The sequence below is a fragment of the Puma concolor genome, chromosome B3 (genome assembly GCF_028749965.1).
Source record: "Puma concolor isolate L17-30 chromosome B3, mPumCon1.1.hap2, whole genome shotgun sequence".
Taxonomy (NCBI): Eukaryota; Metazoa; Chordata; class Mammalia; order Carnivora; family Felidae; genus Puma; species Puma concolor.
Genome location: NC_141672.1, coordinates 112,366,849 through 112,388,126, shown reverse-complemented (window position 1 = coordinate 112,388,126; position 21,278 = coordinate 112,366,849). Strand labels below are relative to the sequence as shown.

The 21,278-nt window shown below is 49.2% G+C and overlaps 1 protein-coding gene across 3 annotated transcripts in view; it reads right to left on the bottom strand.

Annotated features, from left to right (window-relative positions):
• The window catches only part of CORO2B (coronin 2B), a 134,406-nt gene that overhangs the window by 42,101 nt on the left and 71,027 nt on the right, over positions 1 to 21,278 (bottom strand). The gene's annotated exons all lie outside the window — the stretch shown is intronic.

Sequence of the window (21,278 nt, the reverse complement as noted above, 5' to 3'; positions counted from 1 at the left end):
GGAGCCACACAGAAAAAGTCAACTGCTTTTTTATTTGCCAGCCCTTGGGAGCTGAAGTCTCTTTCCTAGTTGGTCATCCACAGTGCTGTGTGACATTGGGCAAGACACTTTCCTTCTCTGGGTCTTTATTTCTTACCTATAAGAAAATAGAATGGATCCTGATAAATCCTGAAGCTCTTCTTTCCAATTCTGACATTTCCAATGACACCCCTTTCAGAGTTCCTGCTGAAGGGCAGAAGAGGGGACCCTGTACCCCCCCGCCTCTTGGCTGGGGTTTCCCACACTCACAGTGGCTCCCGACACTCCTTCACCACCCTCCAAGCGACAGCCTGTTCTTAGCCCCTTTCCCTCGGGGTTTGGTTTCCCCTGGCTGCTGTGTATTCTCAGCCACCTCCACCTGAGCTCACTGTCACCCCAGGCCACCCCGACACCTTCCACTAATCCATCTGACCCAAGCCGCAGGTCACTGAGCTCACATTCCACCTGTGGTCCCAGAATGCCTGGCCACTTGGTGGGGAGCGGGAAGGATGGGTTTGTGGGTGGCAGGTCCCCACCTCAGAACCCGGAGGGCCTGGCTTCTTGCCTTGATTGATCTTACTCTCTTTCTGCCTCCCCCCAGGCCCCTTTGTCCCGGACCAGCCTTCTTCCTGGTTCTGGTGATGCTGCTTCCTCTCACTTCCAGAGCTGAGCCACCGCATCATTTGTGGTTTCTCCTGAGTCAGGACTATGTGGTTACACGTACTCAAAGAGGTCAACTTGAAGACGTTCAACAAGTTCTCTCTCTCTCTCTCTCTCTCTCTCACACACATACACACACACACACACTCCAAATGATCAAGTTATTCTGTTATCCCCGGGGAAAATCCTATTATTTGGGGTGTAAGTCTTCTCCAAGCTGCACTCAGTGAATAAGTGGAGAAGAGTGCTTTCATCCCTCCCTATTCACTGTTTCTGTGAATTGCCCATCACGCTTTCCTGGGCTGCTGAAAAAGTCCGGCATGGTCAGAATCCTGTGAGCTGACGCATCAGCCTATGCCCCATCCCTGTCCCCCGTCAGAACACTACCTGATCCCGTAAAGCATTTTATTTTATTTTATTTTTATTTTTAATTTTTTTTTTTAACATTTATTTTTGAGACAGAGAGAGACAGAGCATGAACGGGGGAGGGTCAGAGAGAGAAGGAGACACAGAATCCGAAACAGGCTCCAAGCTCTGTGCTGACAGCACAGAGCCCGACGTGGGGCTCGAACTCACGGACCGTGAGATCATGACCTGAGCCGAAGTCGGACGCTTAACTGACCGAGCCACCCAGGCGCCCCCCGTAAAGCATTTTAACCGTGGGATGTGGTGGGAGGCAGCCTCCAAGGTGGTTCCCTGCAGTCTCTAGTTCCTGGTAGACACAACTCCCGTAGCCCCCTCCCACATTTTACCAGGGTTGGTCTGTGACGCTAATGGAATGTGGTGAGAACTATAAAAGCCTGTGGTTTCTGCCTCGGGCCTTCCTCTCTTGGATCTCCTCTCAGGGGAAGCCAGCGGCCATGGGTGAGGACATTTAGCCTCCGTAGAGACCCAGGTGGCAAGGAATTAGGGCCTCCTGCCAACAGCTCTGTGAGTGAGCCCGGAAGCCTACGTGCCCCAGTCAAGCCTTCAGTTGAGTGCAGCCCAGCAGACAAACGAACTGCAGCCTCATGAGAGATCCTGGGCCAGATCTACCCAGCTAAGTTTGGCAGTCATTCGTTATGCAACACTAGAAAATGAATACAAAACTAATGATTCTAAACGTTTCTACTTTGCCTTCTTGGTCCCTATCCAGTTCCCGACATGGTTGGTTATCTATAATAAAAACAACCTTTTTATTAGCAGGACACTGTCAGGGATTTCTTTATGGAGCCCTCAAACCACCCTAGAATGATCTCTCCAGTAAGTTCATGTTTATTTCTGGCCCAGGGGCATCAAATCAGAGCAAGCTAAGAGACAGCCTTGCACACTGCTCTCCAAGAAAATGGGGCCACCCAGTGATGCACCAAAAGTCAGGGGCAACCGCGGGACTGGGTTTCTTGCTAGCTCTCCTGGCTCTGGCCCGCTCCCGCGTTTATGCAAAGCCCTGCCATTTCTTTCAGAGAACACATCCCACCTACTGGGTGAGAAAAGTCTACAAAGCTCTTCACAGCCACCCCCACTCTGCCCTGGCCAGAGAGAGGCCCTGTAACCATTCTCATCAGGAAGCCTCCCTGTCTGCAGATAGACAAATGTGCCAGCAAATAAGCCATGGTCCAAATGTGAACAAGATGCCCTGCTTCTCAAGGTCAAATCCTGTCTCAGATTTTCTAAGGGATGTGTATTTATGTGTATTTCTTTGTTTAGCTCAAGCAGAGTAACCTTGAGCTTGAATGGCTTCCACTGCACCGAGGTAAAAACTCAAACTCCTTAGTATGATCTCCAGGTCCTGGATAATCTAGCCCCTGCCTAACCATCCATCTCTTCTGCATCTCTGCTCTCCTGATCACCCATGATGCCTCCCCTATATTGGCCTTATTTGCTGCCTTGAGCCTTAGCACACGCTGTTCCCTCCTGCTAAGACACTCTTCCAGGTGGACTTTACATAACTGACTCCTTTCCATCCAAGTTTTCAGAGAGGTCTTTCTTGACTATCTTATCTAATATGTCCCTCCCAAGTCTCTATCACGTCACTGAGTTGGGCTTTTTTCACAGCACCTACTGTGTATGAAATAACCTCAACGACTGGTTTGTTTCCTTGTTTATTGTTTGTCTCCTTGACTGGCCCACACAGCTCCTGAGAACAGAAACCTTGTCTGTATACCTGTCTATACTGTTTGCATGATCCAGAAGCTTCTCTGATCTCTTGGAGCTCCCTTTCCTGCTCTCCCTCCATGCCCCTCCCCCCACCCGCGTCCTGCAGATTGCCAAGTGTGCATACTCAGGGGAGCAGAAGCCCCAGGTCGTGATGCTGACCGAGGCTTGCTATACGCCAAGGACTGCTGACCTCTTGGTCTGTGTCATTCTGGTTTCTTCTGGCTCTATCACTTTCCAGCTGTGTGACTTCGGGGGAGTTACCCAGCTATCCTGTGCCTCAGTTTCCTCATCTGTAACACGGAGCAGCCCCTGTTTCATGGGGCTGCTGTGAGCACTCCAATAAGACAAGGAACAGTCCCTGGCCCATTGTATGTCCTCAACGGGTGTGAGCAATTGTTGTTCTTACAACACCCCTGTCAGGTAGGATTTATTGCCTCTAGTTTATAAGTAAGAAACCAAGGCTTTAGGGTCTAGTAGCTTAGCTAGGAAGTAGCTGAATCCGAGCTGAATTCTAAGTCCCAAAGCTCCTGACTTCATGGTCACATATTCCAATTCTTCCTACAGAAATGGAGCTAACTGGTCTGAATTCGCTCCCCCTTCCCAGCAACTTCCTCCTAGCACATACAGAACTAGCTCTTTCTGTATTCCTCCAGCATGAGGCGGTGCCCACATTACCGCGGTCTCTAGTGCACCCTCCCATCTCATGGATGGGGCAAACTGAGGCCGAGAAGGGGCTTGTGGGTGAGCCGAGATGCCCAGGGCAAACCCTGTTGTGTGATGCTAAGTTCACAGGATGCTGCTCCCAGATGCCCAACCAGGCTGCTCCTTCATGTGGGAGAATGGCTGCAGGTGGCTGAGCTGGGGTCTGTCAGAAGCCTCAGTCTTATCCACAGGGTCTCACTACCCGCCCCCCCCCACCCCGGGCCTTAAATTCAAAGCTTGTAGTTCAGAAGACTTCGGGCCGTGGCCAACACTTGTCACCACCCTGTACCTCAAAACGTTTCTTGGTCCTAAAAGATCCTGGCCCAGTATCCTGGTGGAATCCTGGGTGTTGGAACAGAAGGATGGGAGGACATTGTCCATGGTCTCGAGGAGCCCAGTGGGTGTAGCAGGAACAGGTGTGAAAACAGAGTGAGGCCAGCCACGTGGTAGGGACGGTGTGAACAGAATCTGGTGGCAGACCAGAGGGAGAAACATGATAGCCCCGGGGGGCTTCCCCCAGGTGGTGCCCCAAAGCCGTGTGGGGCGGACCGCTAGCAGGAAAAAGGACACAAGGGTGGGTAAGACCAGGACCAGCTCAGGGGTGGGACGGAGGGGTGCATGTGGGGGGCGGGGGAGATCCCGTGGAGCCAGGGCAGGTGTGAGCTTAGCCCGGAAAGAGAGGGGAGACCCTGGGAACTTTCAGAGTGGGAGAGGGCCCCTGCAAGTGAGGGAGAGTCGGAAGAGATGAGGGTGGGGACAGGGACACCCAGTGCCCGTCTGCCATGGGCCTTCCTCTGACAGAAGCAGACTGGTCCTTCCACTGCCCCGAGGAGGGGTGAGAACCATAACTTGCCCAAGGTCACACAGCTTATTCCTGGCAATGCCAAGATTTGAACTCAAGTCTATCTGACTATGCAGCTGTGTGTGTGTGTGTGTGTGTGTGTGTGTGTGTATAACGCATAAACATATATAGATAATTAATTAATTAATTGCTTTTAACTGAAGGAGGTGACTGCAATATATAAATAAAAATAACAGTGCAGAGGCCTCCTGTCCACCACAGGGGTGAGAGAGGCACAAAGTTCCCTTGGCCCTTTCCTTCCCCGTGCCCCGACCCCCAGCCCCCACACCCTTGCCCGTTGCCCAGTCCAGCTGTCCAGGAAGAGGTCACCTGGAGAAGGAGGGAAATACCTTCTCAGGCCGCTTCCCTTTCTTTGTCTGGGGCTCTGCTAGGAGGGGTCCGCTAGGCAGGAGGCAGAGACGGAGAAAGGAAGGAAGAAAGGAAATCCCCCCCAGCTGTCAGGAAAGAGGGTGTCTCTTGGAAATGCGCTCCATGATCCCTGGGTCCTGTGGAAGCTCAGAACACAGGGGCAAGGGGCTGGGGGAGCTGAGAATCACCTCACCCACTTCATGTCCTGAAATCTGGGCTCCCCTCGACTTCTGACGCCTATGTGACACCTCGGGCAGGGCACTAAGTGGCCTGGGGCCTGACTCTCGGTATTTGTACATTTAAGCATCATCTGATGGCACAACGTGAGGCAGGTCCTCTGCCAACTACACAACATGTCTCCAAGGAAGTCTCTGTCTGAAGACCCTTCTCTGCCTCAAACAAATAGAGCACCCAGCATTGGCCAATACAGTATGCTGTTGATAGTAGAACATGGGTGGTGTTCACTGCAAAACTATTTAAACTTTAAGGTATGTTTGCAAAGCTTCATAATAAAATGTTGGTGGAAAAAAAAGCTATCTTCCTCAATTCAAAGTATTTATTTATTTATTTAATTTATTTATTTTTGAGAGAGAGGGAGAGAGAGAGAGAACAGGGGAGGAGAAGAGAGAGGGAGGCAGAGGATCCAAAGCGAGCTCTGCCCTGACAGCAGAGAGCATGATGCGGGGCTCAAACTCCCAAACTGTGAGATCATGACCTGAGCCAAAGTGGGACGCTTAATTGACAGAGCCACCCAGGCACCCATCTCAACTCAAAGTATTTAATGGGTAAACATGTGATGTAGGTTCATCAAAGTTAGGAATAAAGTACTACTATTTGCTTAACACTTTCCTAGAGGTGCTAGCCAATGCAATTAGAAAAGAAAAAGTTACTAGAAAATTATAAGTAAAGAGGTGAAACTATTACTACTCGCAAATGAGAAGATAACATCTTTAGGATACCTGAGAGAAAATCCTGAGAAAGTACCATAAACAATTAGTAAATTCAGTAACATGGCGAGATAAAAAATGAACATATAGCAACCAATGGCTTTCTAATATGCAGTCACCAGTTTGCACCATATAATGGAAAAAGGGGCCCCGTATACAATACCAACAGCAAAACAGTAAATACAGATGGCAAGAAATGCAGAGATCTATCTGAAGGAAAATTTTAACTTACTACAAAAGGGCACAAAGGACTAGAACAAGCAAACTACAAACACAGACTCAACATCGTAAGGTTGTCCACTCTCTCTAATTTATCCTATGCAGTGGAAGAGATTGGATGGTCCGTAAATAAGCCCAAACACATACAGAAATGTAGAATGTAGCAAAGATTGCAGCTCCAATCAGATGATCTGAAATATGGATGACTCACTAAGTGGTATGAACACAACCAGATGGGAAAAAAAAAATTAAGATGAGTCTACACCTCATACTTCACAAACGAGGCAAATTTATTATTATTTTTTTTAAGTTTATTTATTTTGAGAGGGAGAGAGAGAGCATGGGCGGGGGAGGGGCAGAGAGAGAGGGAGGGAGAGAAAGCATCCCAAGCAGGCTCCGGGCTGTTAGTGCAGAGCCCAACACGGGGCTCAATCCCATGACCGTGAGATCACAACCCGAGCCGAAATCAAGGGACTGAGCCACCCAGGTGCCCCTGCACCAAGGTAAATTTAAATATAGATTTAAATATAAAGATGAAGTTGTAAAGGTACTGGGAGGCATGGAGGGAAACTACTGTATAACCTTGGAGAAGGGAAGGCTTTTCCAACCATGGCCCAAGATCCAGAAGCCATAAAAGAAGAGACTGGTAAATTAGACCTCTTGAGATTTAAAACAAGAAACCTGCATTACAGCCACACCATTTGAGAGATATAGCTGCAACTCCTATCCCCCGAAAGGGCTAATTTCCCTAATATACAAATAACTTAATCGATAAAAGAATCCATGACCTTTTAGAAAAACAGATGAAGGAAATGCATAGACGATTCCCACCAAAAGAAACTGCAGATAGATTTTAAACATGTAAAGATATTTCAACTTCGTTTTTAATAGAATGCTACTGGAAACCATTCTGAGAAAAGTTTCCCACACGTCACCTTAGCAAAAAACTTTAAAAGTATGCCAACACTCCAGTTTTAAGGGGGCAAGGAAACAGGCACACTTACACTTTGCTGGTGAGAACGTAAACCGTTACAACCTCAGTGGAAGACAATTGTGCCAATATCTATCGAAATTTCAAAAGCACCTGCCCTTTCCCGCTAATGTGAAATTCTTAACTAAGGAATATTTACATGCAATAAAAGGCAGAGATCTCTATACAGCTTATTGCATTTCTATATACGTATACACTCGTGTAAGCACCACTACAATCAAGACACAGAACATTTCCATCACCCTAAAAGTCTCTTCATGCCAACCCCAAATGCAACCTCTCTTCTCACGTCTGTCAGCGTAAATCATTTTCGCCTCGTCCTGAACTTCCAGTAAGTAGAATCATATGATGTGGACTGTTCTGTGTATGGCTTTTTCTGATCAATGTATTTTATTTATTTATTTATTTATTTTTTAATTTTTATTTTTGGGACAGAGAGAGACAGAGCATGAACGGGGGAGGGGCAGAGAGAGAGGGAGACACAGAATCGGAAACAGGCTCCAGGCTCCGAGCCATCAGCCCAGAGCCCGACGCGGGGCTCGAACCCACGGACCGCGAGATCGTGACCTGGCCGAAGTCGGACGCCCAACCGACTGCGCCACCCAGGTGCCCCTCAATGTATTTTAAAGATCCATCATGCTGCTGTGGGTATCAGTAGATACTCCCTCTTACTGCTGTGTATTATTCCATTTTCTGAATCGACCACGATTTGTTTATCCTGCTGATGGACGTCTGGGATGTTTCTAGCTCGGGGGTATTCTGAATAAAGCTGCTAAGAACGTTCTTTCATAAGACATTCTTTTGTGGGTATATGTGGTCATTTTCCTTGGGTATAAACCTATGAGTGGGTTCGCGTGGGCACATACTTGTTTTGTTTTATTAGACACTGCAGAAGGGATTTACAAAGTGGCTGTCACATTTTACGTTCCCACCAGCAAAGCAGGACGGTTCTAGTTGCTCCACAGCGTCGTCAACACTTGAGACGGTCAGTTTGTAAATTTCGACCATTCTGGTGCGTGTGTGGTTCCGACTCATGTTTCCATTTGCACTTTCCCACCGAGCAATGACCCAACGAAGTGCAAATAGGTCTTAAACATACAAAAAGATTTGCAGCCCCAGTCTTCATAAAAATGCTCATTGGAACGACTCTGAGAAAGTAACACCTCTTCACAGGCTTATCGGCCTTTTTGGATATTCACTTTTACATGACGCTCATTTAAGTCTTGCCTTTCTTTCTTCGCCCATTTGGAACGCAGTCGTAGATTATGGATACCAGTCCTTTGTGAGGAATACTCACCGTACGTATTGCTCCCATGTGTGTGGTTTGCCTTTTCACTTTTTTTTTGTTTTAAGAATTTTATTTTTTATTTAAAATGTTTTAAATAATTTTTTTAATGTTTATTTGTTTTTTTTGGGGGGGGGGTGGGGGGGTAGAGAGAGAGGGAGACACAGAACCCGAAGCAGGCTCCAGGCTCTGAGCTGCCAGCACTGAGCTGAAGTCGGATGCTCAACCGAATGAGCCACCCAGGCACCCCTAGTTTTTATTCATTTAAATGTTTACTTATTTATTAGAGAGAGTGGCAGAGGGGTAGAGAGAGAGGGGGACAGAGAATCCAAAGCAGGCTTCACACTGTCAGCACAGAGCCCGACGCGGGGCTCGAACCCACAAACCGTGAGATCATGACCTGAGCCAAAGTCTGACACTTAACCAACTGAGCCACCCAGGCGCCCTTGCGTTTTCACTTTCTTAATGGTATCTTTTTTGTTGTTGTTAAACATTCACTTATTTTTCATCATTTTGTTCTTAATGGTATCTTTCAATGAGCAAAAGTTTTTCATTTTGATGAAGTCCAATTTGTCCATTGTTTTTATAAATTTCTGCTTTCTGTGCCCTGTTAAACCACTTCTGCTTACGAGACTGTCGGGCAGACTTTTCACTCTCCGTCTTCTGGTTACTCTTGAAGTTTAAGCTACGTGAAGGTTTTACTCCCCGAAAAGAAATACTTATTTAGAAACTGATGTTATTCTAAATGGGTAAGACTTTCCGTTTGCAGGTATTGGTAAGGGCAGTCCCGAGTGGGGAAGAGCTGGAACGAAGTCCCCGAGTGCCTGGGGGCCATGAGAGCGTTTTACAGACCTTTGCCCAGAGCCTCATCCTGGCCTCAAAGCTGCATTCCGGCCAGCAGGTGCTCTCACTGTTTCAGGTGCAAGCGCTCTCTGGATGGCTTACAGCCCTGAGCCCACAGCGCTATCTCTGTCAGCACTGCGGGGGCGGAGGGGGGGGGTACCTCATCTACCCCGTATCATTTAAATCTCATTCAGATACCCAGGAATGATTTTTAGGAACGATGTCTGTTGGACAAAGGAGGAAAGTGAAGCTCAGAGAGGTTAAGTAACTTGTCAGAGGTCACACAGCCATTACGTAAACTAACTGGACCCAGGCCTGTGCATCTTCCCCCCGTCCGGGACTCTCTGCCACCAGGGTGGGAAAAAGGAGGGTGGAAAGAGAATAGGCAATGGTGTTCTACCCTGGCTCTTTCTCGGGCGGCCCCTCCCCCTCCCAGCCAGGTTGCTGCCTGGCCTCGGGCCCCATCCGCACCCCCACCCGCCCCCCGCTGGCGGACTGCAGGAAGGAGGCACAGATGGCAGGCGAGGACGAGGCCCCCAGCCAGGCTCACCCAGCTGTCGCTTTGGAGAGCACCACGCATCTCCTCCTCCTCCTGCCTTGAACAATTGGGAGCTGGCCAGCCTGGCCCCAGCTGTTCCCTCTCTCTGGTCCAGGGCTCCTGCAGACCCACACTTCTGAGGCCTTTGTCTCTGGGGGTGGCGGCGGCCGGAGTAGCAGGGAGAAGCGTGGCTCTCCGAACCACAGGGCTGGACAAGATCTTAGAGAACAATGGGTGCAACGGCTCATTTTACAGATGGGGAAACTGAGGCCCAGCAACACAAAGAGACCTTTCCAAGCTCACAAGGAGCCAGGCAGAGAAGTCAGGCTTCCTCACTGCCAGCAAAGCTTAGGATTTAGGGGTCAGGGGGGCTCAGGCAGGTTCCATTCCATTCCCCCACCAAGCTTTCACCAGAACAATTCTACTTGTCCTGATTTTACACAATGACCTTCCACCTCTGACTTTATCTCGGGGGTCTTTATCTGGGTCCACAGACCCTGTAGGTCTGTGAGCTTGGACAGGAGAGAAATGTCACCAGCTTCGGACTGCAATTTGTTATTTCCTTTGTTTATAAATGTAGGCAACAAAGCCCAGCAAGACTAGCCAAACCTGTAACTTTTTCATCACTAATCACAGATGTTTTCAGATCACATCATATTCTGCTACTGTTGTCCCCACATAATGTTTACATTCAGCACTACTGTGAAATGACAGCACTTATGAGATGCTCCCCTTGGCCATGTTATTTAATGTGTTATATTTAATCTACGTTATTTAATATGTTATTTAATATACATTAATTAATGTGTTACACTTAATATAAAAGCATATATCCTACTATGTCATAGTTCTGGTATAATTTTGGTAACTATATGTCAGTACTGTTGGTTTCTTTTCTAACCCTAGTTTGTGTAATTAAAAATGTTATTCTCGGGGCGCCTGGGTGGCTCAGTCGGTGAAGCGGCCGACTTCGGCTCAGGTCATGATCTCGCGGTCCGTGAGTTCGAGCCCCGCATCGGGCTCTGTGCTGACAGCTCGGAGCCTGGAGCCTGTTTCAGATTCTGTGTCTCCCTCTCTCTGACCCTCCCCCGTTCATGCTCTGTCTCTCCCTGTCTCAAAAATAAATAAACGTTAAAAAAAAAATGTTATTCTCTGAAGGGGTCCATGGGCTTATGCAGATTGCCCCCTGCCCCGCCCTTACCGTTAAGAACCTGTTTTATTTGCACAGCATGTTCCAGCGTTAAGAACTGAAGTTTGAAAACTCTCGTGCATATCTATTACCTCAGGAGACTAAGATTGGGGCCGGAGTCACTAGAGATCAAGGAGTAAACCAGAGGGAAGGGGGCTGGCACCCTACGTGGGGAGCCCGCGGGCACGCCCTATACCGGGCACCCTCTGAGGCTTTCTGTGACATCTCACTGAATCCTCAGGAGGGCCTCTGGGTTGAGACTCAGTGTGTTTTCCATTTTACAGCTGGGGAAACAGAGGCACAGAATAGGAGGTGACTTGCCCAAAGCACATGGCTAGTAAATGGTGGAGTCGGGACTGGAGTCCAGGCCCACGGATGTCAGAACCTTCATGCCTCATCACTGGGCGTTCTGCCTCCCTGTCCGGGCAGACGGAAGCTTCTCACAGAAAGTCCCTGGGGTGTTGCTGTTGCCTGGGTGCTTCTCTTGGTGGGGGGCAGGGAGCAGTGAGGAGATGAGATTCTGAAGGATTTGGGGCCCCAGCTGATCGTCTGACACGTGGGGGCACCCACGAGCTGTGCCGCCTTGACCAAGTCCCTCGCGCTCTCTGGGCCACTGTGTCTCCATCTATAAAATGCAGGGTTCTAAGCGCGGCCATCCCTGCCATGCCCCTCCCGTCCCCTATATCACTTCTGCTCCCTGAAGCGTCCGGGGTCCGTGGACACAGGAGGCGGGAGCTGCAGACGCTGAGGCCTCGTGGCCACATGCCTCACAGAGCAGGCAAGTGTCTCTCGAGGGCTTGGGGAAGGCCCTTCCGGTGAACAGATCTCATGGGCTGAAATTGTACAACTAGCTGCACATTCCTCTGGGTCTCAAGGATTTGGGCTCCTTAAATCTTACCCTAACCTTAACCAAATGCGAATCCCGTGGGTTGGAGGGGAGCCACTGTCACCACCAACACCTCCGTAGGTCTGATTTGGGACTCTGGCCAGGGGCTGAGGGCAAGAACCCCTGGGAAAGAGCCCCGAGGGCATCTGGGCACGCCCTGCAACCCTGGGAAGACACTTCTCTTTGGGGCCAGGGTTTCTCATGGGTACAGGGAGGTGTGAGAACATGTGATCACTGGAGGCTCCTCCGACCCTGATAATGTGTCAACGTGAGGCTGGAATTGGGGCACTGGGGAGGGGGGTGAGGAGGGGCGGCTGGGAGGGCTGTGAGGCCTCAGGCCGGCTCAGAGCACAGAATCTCAAACTCACACCCACCCAGAGGTCCTGTGCCTTGGATCTGAGCCAGCCAGACTCCAGAGAGCCCCCTGTCCCGATCCCCAGCACCTCTTCTCCCCATGATGTGAAATGAAGCGTGTTATAGTTGTTAACAATACACGCGGTATAGCTCAGTTTATTGAGTCCTTGCTGTATACCAGCCGTCATGGTAAACCTCCACATGCCTTATCTCATTTAACCCTGGCAGACAGGGGGGGCTCCGATAAGCAGGCAGGCTGACTACAGAAGGGCATGATCAGGTGCCAAAATGCCCCCAGGCCCCTCCCCAAGTTCCCCTTCCTCTGGGCATTCCCAGCAGTCCCGCCAGTGTGCCCCCACACCCCCAGCCCCGTTCCCTTTTGGGCACAAATGACTGGGCTGTGAGTACCTTCCTCTCTACGATGCTCAGTGACTGTATCAACCAGAGACAAGCCTCCCCCTCGCTGGTTGCAGGCTGGGAAGCCCACGGGCTATTTCTGGGCCTGGGTGGACCGAGGAAGGGGAGGGAGTGGGCAAAAGCCCTTGTCATCACCAAGCTCCTACTTACAGAGCACACACTGTGCCAGGCTATGTGCTGAGTGCTTTATATAGCATTTTGATTAATCATCCTGGCGCCGTGAGAAATAAGTATCAGTATTATCACAAATAGAGAAAGTGAGGCACAGAGAGGGTACATGCCCGGGGTTTCACAGCTAAGGGATGGAGCTCTGATTTCTAAAGGTGTGGGAGGCTCCAGGCCTGAGAAGGAAAGTGGGGAGCAGATCCAGCTAGCTGGCAAAGGGGTCTGGTGTCTAGGCTGGTGCCTCTGGGGGAGTTAGGCCCATGGCCCAAGTTCACAAAGTCCTCATGAACCAGGCCCTATTATTTCCAACCTCAGTGGCTCTGCTAGGACTGAAGCCAGGGAGACAGTTCAGCAGAGGCCCTGACCCAAGGCAGAGGGGTGAGATTCTTTGACCTCTCAGGATATCCACCAGTCAGACTGCCTCCCTGGTCCCCTGTACCTCAAATCCCGGGGTCCCAGCCCACAACCGCGAACTAAAATAAGGGACCAACACTTCCCTGTCTGCCTAACAGCTTGCCTTCACTTCCCTCAAAAAAAGGCAGCCATTCTTCCAAAAAAGGGAAAAACATAAAGCGAGGCTGTCAATCTCGGCCCTCAGACAAATGGAATGAAGTTGTGACTTCTCTCTCAGAGCACAATTCTCCCCCCCCCTTTCCCCAAAGTCACTTACTGTACATTCAGGCTGTCACAGGCTTTGAGATGCAAATTGCACCAAGCGGAAGGCAGCTTGAAGAACAAAGACCGATTGAGGAAAGATCTGAAAAATGGATTTGGAAAAGGCTCTCTGAATTCCCCCCGGAGAGGGGGAGACCTGTCTGCAGAAGGGAGCAGTGATGGAGATTTGAGGCTTTTCCACGGGAGCCAGCAGGGTTGAGGAGCTCAGTGCCGATGTGGGGAGTGATAGGGAGGGAGTGTTCCAGAAATCTGGAATGGAAGCAAAGGCTTTGGGTGAGCAAAAAGTCTGATTTTATTAGTCTTCAGCGCCAGGCTGGGCACTCATTTTTCACCTTTCTTTTATTATTAGGCGTCGAATGTACTGTGAGTCATGGAGCTAACTGGTCTGCCAACTTCTGGGGTCGGTTCCAGAGTAAGAGCAGCTGGGTCAGTAATACTGTTCTAAGGTCTTTAACAGAGGGGCAGTCCCCTTCAGGCTCGGAAGCCCCTGCAGGGCACCACCTCGTCCCTAGGGCCTGTAGGAGAGGGGTTCCCCAGGACCAGCAAAGAGAAAACCCCAGCTGGGAAGATGGGGCATGGGAGTCTCGGGACCTGGCCTCAGGTCAGCCCGATGCCCCCTAGCTGAGCACCAGCTGTGTGCAGCCCTGTACAAGTCAGACATGTTCCTCACCCTCAGGGCTCTCAGTCCAATCTAGGCAACTAACTGAACTGCAAACTTTGTGCTGACAAACACTTGGTCTTGTTTACTGCTGTATCCCTGGTCTTGGAATTGTGACTGAAATGTAGTAGGTGCTCAATAAACATTTGTTGAATGGATGGGTGGATGGATTGGTGGGTGGGTGGGTGGATAGATGGGTGGGTGGATGGATAGATGAATGGATGGATGGATGGATGGATGGATGGATGGGTGGATGGATGGATGGGTGGATGGATGGATGGGTGGATGGGTGGATGGGTGGATGGGTGGATGGGTGGGTGGATGGATGGGTGGGTGGGTGGATGGGTGGGTGGGTAGGTGGGTGGATGGGTGGGTGGGTGGATGGATAGATGAATGGATGGATGGGTGGACGGGTGGACGGGTGGACGGGTGGGTGGATGGATGGATGGATGGATGGATGGATGGGTGGATGGGTGGGTGGATAGGTGGGTGGGTGGATGGATAGGTGGGTGGGTGGATGGATAGGTGGGTGGGTGGATGGATAGATGAATGGATGGATGGATGGATGGATGGGTGGATGGATTGATGGATGGGTGGGTGGGTGGATGGATGGATGGGTGAGGAGATGGAAAAATAGATGGGTATACTAATTATTTAGAAAATAATGAAGCATTTAGGAAGTACCCTAATAACCATGATCACAGAATGCCTCTGGGTGGGTACTGGGATGGGGAAAGCTTTATGGAACTGGCCTCATTTGAGTTGAGTCTTGTGGAATGAGAAGGAGCTATTCTATACTTTGCACAGAGCCTACCAGCAGCACACGGGTGAGGACATATTCAAACAAAACGGTGTTAGAAGGGAAGAGAGCGTGACAGCTAAACTGAACGAGAGAAAGCATGTGGCCTAACCTAATCATTTTGCAGAAGGGAAAACTAAGGCACGGGAAGGTCAACTGACTCACCTAAGGTCACACAGCAACTAAGTGGCAAGGCAGAGATTCAAGCCAGGTCTGCCTGCTTCTAGAGCCTGATCTCTTAGCTGCCCATCCTGTGTTGCTCTCCTGCTCCGGGCTCTGCTCTCTTCCCTGAGACACCTTGTGGAGTTTTGCTACCATTCCTGCTCAAGCCCACCTCTACCACTTACTCTTGTGGGGCTGGGAAGATGGGGAGCAGTTGTTTAGCTCTGGTTAAGACCCCCTACCCTTGAACACCAAAGACGGGACAAAAAGCAAGAGAGGCCACACTGATTGGATTGGGGGTGAAGAATGCAACACCCCAGACCCAAATTCAAGGGGGAAATATTTTGCCACCAGGTCACTGACCCTCAGCAGGCATGGAGTGGGGGGCAGGTGCATAGAACTTGCACAAGGGGGTAGAAGTGACCCCCACCTAGAGACCAAGGCTAGCATCCCAGTCCCAGAATCAGGTTATTTTCATTATATGCAGCTACATCTGAACATAATTTAAACCAGGGCCCCAGTTTCTGGAGAATAATGCCCAATCATTGTGAACGGCTGGCAGGGAGGAGTTAAGACGGGCACGTTCGATAGCTTCCTCCACGCACCACGGAGTTGGTTCCTTGAGCAAGACATACATGGGTAGGACCCTCTCAGGAAACTCCCACCTGCCTGGATCCCCAATGGATGCCCCCTGAGCCTCTCAGAGACCAGGATGGATGTAACTCAAGTGCCCCAGCGCCCAGCATGGGGCTGGGTGATCAGTCCAAGCCCAGTGACTGAAGGAGCGACAGTATCTTGTCTGGTCTCTTGCTCCAGGACACTTGTCTCCACCTCTTCCTGCTGACCGAAACTGTTGCTTCGGTCCTTCAGACAGGAAGCTTCCCACAGAGTCTAGGAAACACCTGGCTCGCCTGGCCTCCAGCGGGGATGGACAAATGGTATTGGCAAATCAGAGGAGCTCATAAAATACCCGTTGAATTAATGTCCAAGGACATCCTGGGAGACATTCAAACAACGGTAGCAACAATACAAGGCACATGTCCAGACGCGCCTCTGCCTGACTCTCTGGAAGGTGGGCAGGCCCGCTGCTGGGACAGCCACTTGTGTGCTGTGCGATCTTGAAGGAGTCACTTGACTTCTCCGAGCCTCTGTTTCTTCATCTTTAAAATGGGGAGAATAGCCCTACGTTCATCATGGGACTTGAGGTGAGATTCAAAAGCAGCAGTTACGTGAGACTCTGCAAATCCGCCCAGGTGATTCTAGCATGCAGCCGGGGCTGAGAACCACTGGGTTATGGGGAGACGCAGACTCCTGATGTCCAGGCCAGGTTTCATGCCTTTCTACCAGCTGTCATTCGGGATACCAGGTAGCCGGCTAAGCAAAAACTCTGCTTCCAGCTTGGCCTTCCTGCAGCCGGGGATCTGGAGGCGGTGGCTTGCAGCAGGAAAGGGGCGGTGCACCTGGGGAGGCCCAAGTGGTTAATCAGGCCGCTGGGCACAGTGCCTGGTCTCTGGAATATTCATAAGGCCCCTCCAGCTGTGCCAGGCAATCAGGGTGCTGATTGCTCCCCCATCTGCGGCTTAACATTCCACTCCAGAGAGGACAGAGCTGGCGGCAGAATGTTAACTAGGGAAAAAACAGCCTTCGGCCTTCACAACAGCAGCCCGAGCGAGAGCCCCAGGGAAGACAAACGCACTTCTTCAAGATCTGCCAGCCAGAACTTATCTGCTCACCAGCGTCCTGAGCAGTGGAAAGGGGTGTGGATTCAGAAGTTGGTAAGCTGGTTTCGGGTCCAGCTCCTGCGCTGACCAACTGTAGGCCCGTTTCTGCAGCCTCGGTTTCCCCACCTGTAAAACGCAGATGGCTCTGTCTACCGCCCAAGAGGACTGATTTTCAGATTTTGTTGGGCTAGAGTGCTGTACAAAGGCAAGGCATCATCCCTGCCGCTGTTTGGAGTCGCTGTGGCCATGCTTCCTACCCCGCAGTTTTCAGTCACAAATACTGAAATCTTAGGCCAAGAGGCTAGGGTCTCTCTCTCAGAAGTTTCACTCAGGACGGGGATTTGGGGTTCCCGAGCTAGTGCTGTTCTCATTGGGCCTGAGCCTCTCAGAGAGACAAGAAAGGAATGGGAAGGCCACCTGATAACTGACGTGGGGGGGGGGGCGGATAAGAAAAGAACTACAAAAGCAGACAATGTTCTGTGGCCTTCTGGTTGCTGGGGGGAGGGAGGGGGGGAGGAAATAGACTGGAGCCAGTCCGAGTAGGGACAAAAGTGTGCCTTCATGAGTCCACAGCGCATAATTGATGCTCAAAGCCATGATTAGGATCCACCAAGAAAGGGCCCAAATGTTTTCGGTGTTTCTACTGAAAAACTCAGGAAACTGTTTTTAGAGCGATTTCTGTCAAACTGAGGGGAAAGAAAACCTGGCGCTAAAGTACTAGAAACGTCTTCCAAAAATCGACCGACGTGGAACAGCTCCTCTCTACTGCTGACAGATAATGAGAGGGTTCTGAACTTGGCATTATTGTTATTGTTTGTAAGCCTCTCCCCAGCCCAGCTGGGCCAGGCCTGCAGGCTCGGCGTGACCACAGTGGGCAGGAAACTGGCAGGCTTGGCCCACGAAGCGGAGGAGGGGAGGCATTTGCCCTGATGCCCGAGGACCTCCTCTCTGGGCGTGGACCCTGCTCCCCATGGTCTCACTCGGTCCTGCCTCAAGCTAAGGGGACCTCCTAGATCAAAGAGTTGCTTCAGCCACCCACCCCACAGACCCCATTGCCCTCACTGCAGATACTTCCGTCTTGCTAGCATTTTCTCCAGCAAGTTACATGCATGTGTAACTCTGGGAGGAAACATTTGCAACAAACATAATGGAGGGCCGAACGGAGCCCCTCTCTACCGCCTCTGAGAACTCAAGGGCTCCCTCTTTCCGCCAACAAACTGCTTTTATTTATTTATTTATTCTCTAAAATACAAAACATTAAGTGTTCCCCTAAAAACAAATTTAGAAGCTATGGCTAAGGAAAAAGAAGGAAATGAAAGAATTCGAGATCCCAATACTCAGAGATAATCCCTATTAACATCAAGTGTATCTTCTCCCAGTCTTTTGCGGCTCGGTAGATGGATGGAATAGAAATTTTCTAATGAGATTAATGATGTTTGACCTTTTTGTTTCACTTAACAGTTGGTCATGAAATTTTCTCGCATCAAACACTCTCCTGCATCAGCCGTTCTCAAAGTGTGTTCTGGGGAGATTCCCAAGACTTTCAGGGATTCTGTTGGGTTGAAACTATTTTTATAATAATACGAGGACAAGATGTGTCTTATTCACTGCTATTCTCTCACAAGTATACAGCAGAGTTTTCCAGAGGCTGCGTGCACGGTATTAAAACAGGCTGAATGCAGGAGCAGATATACAAATCTAATATAAATACATATATAACATGCAAATTTTCTATTAAGCCGGATGAACTTAAAGAGATTTGCAAAAGGGTAAGACAATGCTTTTCTTCTCATTAATTTTTTGTGTTTTGGAAAATAGCTATTTCTCATAAAAATATGTTTCTTGGGAGAACGTGAAATGGGTTCATTAATGTTATTTTAAATGAATTAGGGGCTCCTGAGTGGCTCAGTCAGTTAAACGTCTGACTTCGGCTCAGGTCATGATCTCATGGTCCGTGGGCTCGAGCCCCATATTGGGCTTTGTGCTGACAGCTCAGAGCCTAGAACCTGCTTTCAATTCTGTGTCTCCCTCTTTCTCTGCCCCTCCTCTGCTTGAGCTCTGTCTCTCTCTCTCTCAAAAATAAGTAAACATAAAAAAAAATAAAAATAAATAAATGAACAAATAGCTATTTTTGAAATTCCTTTGTTTTTATTTTGAATATGCCAAATACTGACAGAGCCCATCTAAGTAAAAGTTCTTTGGCGTCCTCAATACTTTAAAAAAGCATAAAGTGATTCTGAGCTGAGCACTTGGCCACAACTGCTTTACATCATCAGTTTTTTTTTTTTAATTTTTTTTTTTTCAACGTTTATTTATTTTTGGGACAGAGAGAGACAGAGCATGAACGGGCGAGGGGCAGAGAGAGAGGGAGACACAGAATCGGAAACAGGCTCCAGGCTCTGAGCCATCAGCCCAGGGCCCGACGCGGGGCTCGAACTCACGGACCGTGAGATCGTGACCTGGTTGAAGTCGGACGCTTAACCGACTGCGCCACCCAGGCACCCCACATCATCAGTTTTTTTAAAAAATGTTTGTTTTGGGGAGAGAGAGCAAGCAGGGGAGGGGCAGAGAGAGAGGGAAACAAGAGACCGAATCCCAGGCAGGCTCTGCGCTGTCAACACAGAGCCCAATGCAAGGCTCCAACTCGAGAACAGCAAGGTCATGACCTGAGCCCAAATCAAGAGTCGGATGCGTAACTGACTGAGCCAGCCAGGCACCCCTACATCATCAGTTGCGATGGCTGCAGAGCTTCCCTTCATGTGGATGTCCCCTAAATTCATTCACACATTTCCTTATTGATAGACCTGCAGATTGCTTCCAATCTTCACTATTATAAAAGTGCTACATGAACCATCATGCACTTCTGTCGAGTAAAAACTTACTGAAATCAGAGAAAACAACAGACACCAACTGGCAGAGTGAGTCACCGCCAGCCCATTATCAGTCACCTTAAACACAACGTATCACAGAACGCGAACGAATAAAGTTGAAAAGCTCTGTGTACGTGGAATACATACGTATGTGTCCAAATACATCATCTCCATCCAGAGTCTCACACTCCATACAGAGTACCTGTTTTTCCTGCTGTTCTTGAAATGTTTACAAATTCTGATCATATTCTAGACCAGTGCTTCTACTGACAATAGCAAACTCGTTGGTACCACTGTAGAAACTGAGAGGAAGAGTTTAGAAACTTTTAAGCAATTTGAGAGAGAAATTTTCTCTCTGTAGGAAATAATTGTAAAAAAGATCGAGCACTGAAGAATGTTGCAAACATTTTTTTTTTTTTTTTTTTTTTGTATACTTGAGACTGTTTCTGTTGGACGGATTCCCTGAAGTGGGATTGCTGGGCCAGTGGATATGCGTGTTTACATGCTAATGGTTATTGCCAAGCTACCTGTAAGTTTGACGTAAATACATCAAGTACACTAAAAATGTGTTCCGTCACAGCCTTGAAATACCAAAGATGATTATACTTTTATATCTTTTCCTATTTTAGTAGGTTAAAAGACTGATTTTCATCTTCTGTGAACTACTTTTTCATATTGTTTGCCTGTTTTCTACTGGGTTCTTTTTCTCACTGGTTTTTCTGGACCGCTTCTCTATTCTGAACATGGATCTGTTGTCTGTTATATAGCACCAATCCTGTATCAGTGACGTGGCTTGCCTTAAATTTTCCCTACCTGTCTCATTGCAGTATAGAAACTTTACCTTAAAAAAATTTTTTTTTGTTCCAATCTATTCATCATTTCCTTTATGGTTTGGGGATTCTCGTCTTGCTTAGAAATCCTTTCCTTATTGCGTGATTTAAAAAAATACTCGCCGGGGCACCTGGGTGGCTCAGTGGTTAAGCATCAGACTTCGGCTCAGGTCATGATCTCACTTGTGGGTTCGAGCCCCATGTCAGGCTCTGTGGCTGACAACTCAGAGCCTGGAGCCTGCTTCAGATTCTGTCTCCCCCTCTCTCTCTGCCCCTCCCCTGCTTGCACTCTGTCTCTCTCTCTCTCTCTCTCAAAAAAAAATAAACATTAAAAAAAATAATAAAAAGATACTCTCCATTTCCTGTAATATACTTGCAGCGTTTTCTTTTCTCTCTTGTCTCCTTTCTCTTTTCTTTTAATGTTTAGATCTTTAACACATCTGGAATTAATTTTTGTTACAGTGTGAGCCACTGACTATTGTCCTTTGCAAGCCACACATACTGTGGAGTGTCGCAGGGGTGCCAGCAATGGGCTTGAGCCCCAGTTGGGACCAACCCAAACGTGGCTGGAGTTTAGCCGGTCCCGTAAGTAGACGGAGATCTGAGCCCATCTGGTTCGAGAGGGGAGACGAGCTACATTTCAGAATCCTTCCGAACGTGTTAAGAGTTGTTGTGGGCATCTGTGGGCAAAGTCCGTGAGCAGAGCTAACGATTTTGCCAGGAAAGTCCCCAAACGCCTTTCCTATGCTATGTGGTCCACAAAGGGCTTCCATATCTACTATCCCAGTCCATGCCAACATCATGCATGTAGACAGGGGAGGATTCAGCATCCCCGTTTTGCCATTAGGGGAAGCTAAGGTGCCGAGAGGTTAGGTGATGTGCCTGAGATCGCGTGGCTGGCAAGTGGCAAAGCCCACCAGAATCCAGGCTTCCCGCCACCAGGGCCATGTCCTCAGTGTCACTGCAGCTGCCCCTTTTAGTGGGGGGAGGACATGGCCTACGG